Genomic DNA, 6,000 nt, shown 5'->3' with positions numbered 1-6,000 from the left:
AAGCCGCTGCCGGGCCGAGGGCGCAGGGAACGCAGGGAATTGTGGCTCTCGCGTTATCTCGCCGCGAGGGTTCGCGTTATTTCACCGCCTTTTCCCAGCGAGCCTCAAGGTGGGTCCCAGCCCCAACGACCCCCGCGTGAGTCTGACAGCAGCTGGGAAGATGGGAGCGGAGGCAGGCTTGTACTGGTGGGGGACTTAAATAAATGGATTTTGTCGAGGAAATTTTTAAAATTAAATTTCCTGCCATCTCAGGAAATCACAAATGTAGAAAAATGTAGAAAGGAAGGGGTTTTATTAATCTATAAGTATCCGTCCAAACTAGGATGAACATCACAAATGATCTATTAATGAGATTGCAAAAGAGGACAGAAATCATACCTTTTATGTAGCCAAGCAGATGCAATCCATTACGTGCATGTTCTCCTGTAAGAGGGCACCGTTTGCCACTCCTTCTTTGGTCGTTCACCCTTGGGGTGGCTGGCCTTGTTAATTGTTTGCCTTTACCCAAAGGAAAAACAAAACTATCTCCATCCCCCCCTCCCCCTCACCGCCCCTCCCCGCTCCCCTCCCCCCTGCTTCCCCCCCACTTCCCCCCCTTCACCCCCATCCCTGCTTTCCCCCCACCTTCCTCTCCCCCTCCCCCGGCTCCCCCTCTCCTCTCCACTCGCTCTCCCCCCTCCCTTTTGACAAGAAGATTCTTAGATCTTGGCACAAGCCACTTTGGATAACTTCCTTGGTGACAGGATATTGACGTTTCAAAGTTGTGTCCCAGAACCTTAAGAAAAAGATCCCATGTTTGTATCTGACAGAAGCTTATTAACTTTTATATAGAGAGAGAGACACAGAGGAAGTAATGTAATTACAGATTTTTTCCCCCCAAGAAAATCCTCAAAGTAAAGGAAGAAGGAAAAATATCTCATCCTTTTATCCTTTTGACAGTAGGGAAAGCTTCAATCATTTTTCTTCTTTTTAATCCTTATAGTAAAATTAGTGCACTCCCTAGCTATAACTTTTTAGCTCAGCTTTTTTTTTCTTTTTGGAGCGGATATTCCATACTGAGTTTGAAGGAACTTTCAGGGCTTAAGAGCCAGGAAAGTAAGTTTGTCTATCTGTCTGATTGTCTCTCTCTCTCTGAGGATGGCCTTAGGCCTGAGCCTAAGCAACTTCATTTTTTAAACTCCAGTTTGAAACCTGCAGTCTCACCAGGCACATCCAACAGATCCCTCCGGTATGGCCTCAAGCAAGTTACTTCCCCTCACCCTGATAAACAGAGTGAAGCCTCTGGGAGGCTGGATGTTTCTGACCCTAGGATAAATGATGTCAAGGAGAAATCCAGAGGTAGCTGATAAAGATTGAAAGGGTGGGGGTCAAAAGGCCCAAAATTTAGTATAAATAATAGAGCTGATGAACAGGAATTCAGCCAGCCGAAACAAGGATGCAATCAAGCCAGAGAGCCTGATGAGGACCTGACATCCTGTCACTTGTCATTGTTTCCTGATCCTCTTTCCATCCTCACTGCTCTCAAACTCTACAACCTCATCTGGACCATGGTGAGAGCCACAACTCCTCCTTACGACCCCCTCCTCAACTGGTTGTCCACTCCACACCAGAAAAAGCCTGCCTTGGTTCACTCAGACATGATCACCATGGTCTGAGTGAGTGTGCATCTGCTGGACTTAAAGCCTAAGGCTAAAGATTTTTGAACTTAGCATGCAGAGGGAATGTCTGACATTAGCCTGTCATGATTAAGTGTGTTTGCAGTGCTTAGAGTTAATCTAGAATTCTTTGCTGTGAATTGATTATGTCTATTGCAGCACCTAGTATTAAGGATTGTCCTTTTCTTAAGAACCTATAGAGTGAAATTGTATTGAGCAATTTGAGTGAATAAAGCATTGAAAGGGGCAGAAGCATGTAGACATTCTTTATTTCTCTCCTTGACTAATATGTTGCACTTTTGCCCCCTTGCAACACGCACACACACATACACACATACACACGTGTACATATATATGAGGTTGTTACTGGCTGCCAAGCCAAGGGACCTGCCTGCCATCTGTCCATGTAAGGAAAAAACAAAAATGAATTTTATGCAGTTTTATCAAACTGGGGAGAAACAGCAAGATTTTTTTCTCTGCTGGTTGTTAAACCATGTCACAAAGAAAAGACCACCGACTCCAGTTGAAATCAAATTAAAGCAAGCTTGTAATTCCTACTGGCTAGGGCTGTCTATCCCAAAACCCATGGGAACAAGACAGCCCCACAGCTTTCTAGGAGCGCAGCTTTAAAGCACAGAAAGTTGCAAAAAGGGGCGAGGGTGTCTTAAGAACTTACAGATTACAGGATTTTGACAAGCATAACACAAAGGTAGGTAGTAGGTTAATGGTCCAGCACATAGGGAGTAAATTTAGATCCCAACATCAGAATTTATGAGGCACCACTAGAATTTCAGAGAGGGTCGTTATCTGGCCAGGGAAAGCCAGGCATGGGTGAGTTCAAAGCATGGGCAGGCATTTCAAGCAAGTTTAGAGATTGCAGTAATTTATACTAAAGCTGAAATCAACTTTTCATGCTTTTGTGATGAAATGGCTCTCAATCTTAAGAGGGAATTAGGCTGGGTTTATCATGGTCCCACAAAAGCAGTTACAATTTATGGAAACAAAAGCCAGGTGATATACATATGTAGATTTAGCTGGGCTGTGCTAGCCAGAGAACATTCCAGTTTTAGCTTCCTTGGAACTGCAGCTAAGTCAAGAAATAGTTTTTATTCTTTGTTTTATTCTTTGTTTCAAGGTGACCACAGGGGTTAGAGGGAACATTGGAAGATTGACAAATGTAGGCCCAATAAAAAGGCATTTAAATGTAGATGTAAAAACCAAACTAGCAGCTGCTATGTGTACCAAACAAATAAGACAGACTCAGAAGGGCCCTTATTTGCTCACCTTGAAAGAAGTTAACATGGTAGTGGAAAGAACACAGAAGATGATGCCAAGAATACTTGTCAAGTTCAGTTCCATCTGTTAGCAGTTGTCTGGGCTTGACCAAGTAACCTAACATCTCAAAACTCTGTTCATTCCTCTTTATGAGGGAGCTCTTTCGAGGTTATCACAATGAATCAATGAAGTGAAACTTTCAAAATTACATTTGTACTTAAAATTCAGACTTTCGCTACCCTCATTTCCAGCCCTCTTCCACATATGTTGGTTGAATAAAGCAATCATTATAAAAGGCAGCCAAAAAAAAAAAAAAAAAAAAAAAAAAGTGAAAAAACTAAGATAAGAATAAATGACATTGGAATGCCAAGAGAAAAGAGATCAAGTATAAATGGAAAAAGAAATTGAAGATGAGAAGATTTGAAAGGAGAAAACCCATAATGGGAGGTGGTTGAGGAGATCATCACCCTGTACCTGGGAGGAATGCCCTGATCTGAGCGCACAGCTTCAAAGGAAATACATGGGCAGTGAAAAAAAAAAAGTAATTAAATAAGTTCAAGAGATGCTAGTAATAGGTATAGGGACAGGTGGGAGATATTAATTGCCTAATGAAAGTATAGTTTTTGTTTGCAGTACTGGGGATTGAACCCAGGAGCACTCTACCACTAAGCTATAGCAACAGCCCTTTTTATTTATTTATTTTAAAAATATTTGTACGTTGCAGGTGGACACACAATATATTTATTTTTATGTGGTGCTGAGGATCAAACCCAGTGCCAGGCAAGCACTTTACCACTGAGCTATAGCCCCAGCCCTTTATTTTTATTTTGAGACAATTTCTCACTAAGTTGCCCAGACTGGGCTCCAACTTGCCATCTTCCTGCCTCAGCCTCCCAACTAGCTGGGATTACAGGTGTGTGCCACCATCCCTGGAATGGAAGTGTAGAATGAAGCAGCCTAATATATAGAGAGACAGAAAATGAGAAATAGGAGCTCCCACTCAGAGAAAACAATTGAGACAAATTATGGGATCATGATAGGGATGGAATTATAGAGGCAATAAAGAATAAATCAAATAAACAGAATTTTGTGATCTTTCTGAAAGAATTTAAAAGGCTTTATTAACATCCAACTTCATATCATCCACTATAATGTAAGGAGAAATGTTGGGAAGATTCAGAGTGGATGATGGAGGAAAGATATTTTAGACATTTTTAGAGCCAGGCATTTTAAAGCTATTCAGAGGATATTACTGAGATCTTTAGAACTTAGTCTTGCCCCTCTCACGGAAGCTAAACTGCTTGATGTTTGGACAGTGTAGCATGAAGCACTTTTCCATAAAGTCTCTGAGCACTTAGATGGTTTTATTGTTAGCTGAGCTTAATTTGCATTTGCCACCAAACCAAGGCAGTTTCTTTCTTAATAAACTCAATATTTATGTGATGTATATTACCATATACTCAAAATAGGATAAAACGCCTATGTGGTATGTTAAGATCAGTACCAAGATTCATGATATGGGGCTTGGGGATATAGCTCAGTAGTGGAATGCTTACCTTGCATAAATGAAGCCCTAGGTTCAATCCCCAGCCACACACACACACACTATGTGACATTGATGACACATGTAACAAGTATGCAAGTATGCCACTAGTAGTCCTGGGAATGGCCATCATTCCAGGGACATCATGGGAGGTATATGAAAGGCCCAAGAGCTCCAGGACAGCTGGGACTGACAAACATATAGCTTGAGGAAATTCAATATCCTGCATATGGTGAAGAAATTTTATGTGGTGATCTAAATGCAGCATCTCTAGTAGGGGGTTCAAGGGATGACTGACTATCAGCAATAGGAAAGTCTAAGTGAGTGAAGTCTGTTTTGGTCATCATTGTATTTTACGTTAAAACTACTGACCTTGGGCACTTGGCTGCAAAGCTGGTGCTTGGAAGTGTGGAGTTATGAACATGGTAGCTGCCACTGTAGCCATCATGGGACAATAAGCTGGGATCTACCCTACCTATAGAGTAACTGTGGAAGACCATACCAAAATAGAGAAAATTGGGGAAGGTACTTATGGAGTTGTATAATAGGGTAGACACAAAACAACAGGTCAAGTGGTAGCCATGAAGAAAATCAGACTAGAAAGTGAAGAGGTAGGGCTTCCTAGTACTGCAAGTCAGGAAATTTCTCTATTGAATTTCTTTCTATGGATCTCAAGAAATACTTGGATTCTATTCCTCCTGGTCAGTTCAAAGATTCTTCACTTGTTAAGAGTTACTTGTATCAAATCCTTCAGGGTATTGTGTTTTGTCACTCTAGAAGTTCTTTACAGAGACTTAAAACCTCTTATTTATGACGAAGAACAATGAAACTAGCTGATTTTGGCTTTCCAGACCTTTTAGAATACCTATTAGGGTATATACACATAAGATAGTACCACTCTGGTATAGATCTCCTGAAATTTTGCTGGGGTCAGCTCATTACTCCACTCTAGTTCTCATTTGAAGTATAGGCACCATATTTGTAGCATTGCCAACAACACAAAGATACTCCATGGTATGCCAAGGGACATGAGGGACATGGTCAGGGACTCAGGCAAGTGCCCAGGCATGGGGACTGGAGTGCAAAGAGTCACGGTTAGGGAGGGCTGGGTTGGGGAAGGGACACCATGCAAGGTGAGATGGCAAGGGGAGGGATAAAAGGGGATCTCTCAGGACTGAATTGGAACAAGTCTCATGTTAACTGCCAGGCCTCAAGGTTCGGGCTGCGAAGGGGATGCAGGTAAGTGGCAGGGCTGTGTTTCCCATAGGGAACATTCAGAGCACAGAGGCCAGCCAATTCTGCTCCTCTGCCCCAGGTGAGTAGATCCTCAGAGAGGGACCTGAACCAAAGTAGGGGCAAAAGGGGGTACTGTGAGGGGATACCTGGAGTGCGGAGGTAGGGTGGACTACCAGTATCCATTTGAGGAGCCTAGGCTAGGGAGAAGCAGGGGGAGCGGAGGGTCTGGGCAGTGCCAGGATACCACAGGATGAGGGGAACAAAGGGGAGGCACAGGAGTGGGCCGGCAAA

The 6,000-nt window shown here is 42.8% G+C and overlaps 1 pseudogene; it reads left to right on the top strand.

Moving 5' to 3' along the window:
* Positions 1-4,411: 4,411 nt before the first annotated feature.
* LOC113184383 (cyclin-dependent kinase 1-like) overlaps positions 4,412-6,000 on the top strand; it is a 55,732-nt pseudogene continuing 54,143 nt past the window's right edge.

Source organism: Urocitellus parryii, chromosome 6 (assembly GCF_045843805.1).
Source record: "Urocitellus parryii isolate mUroPar1 chromosome 6, mUroPar1.hap1, whole genome shotgun sequence".
NCBI classification, from domain to species: Eukaryota; Metazoa; Chordata; class Mammalia; order Rodentia; family Sciuridae; genus Urocitellus; species Urocitellus parryii.
This window is presented reverse-complemented; position numbering and strand designations above follow the sequence as displayed.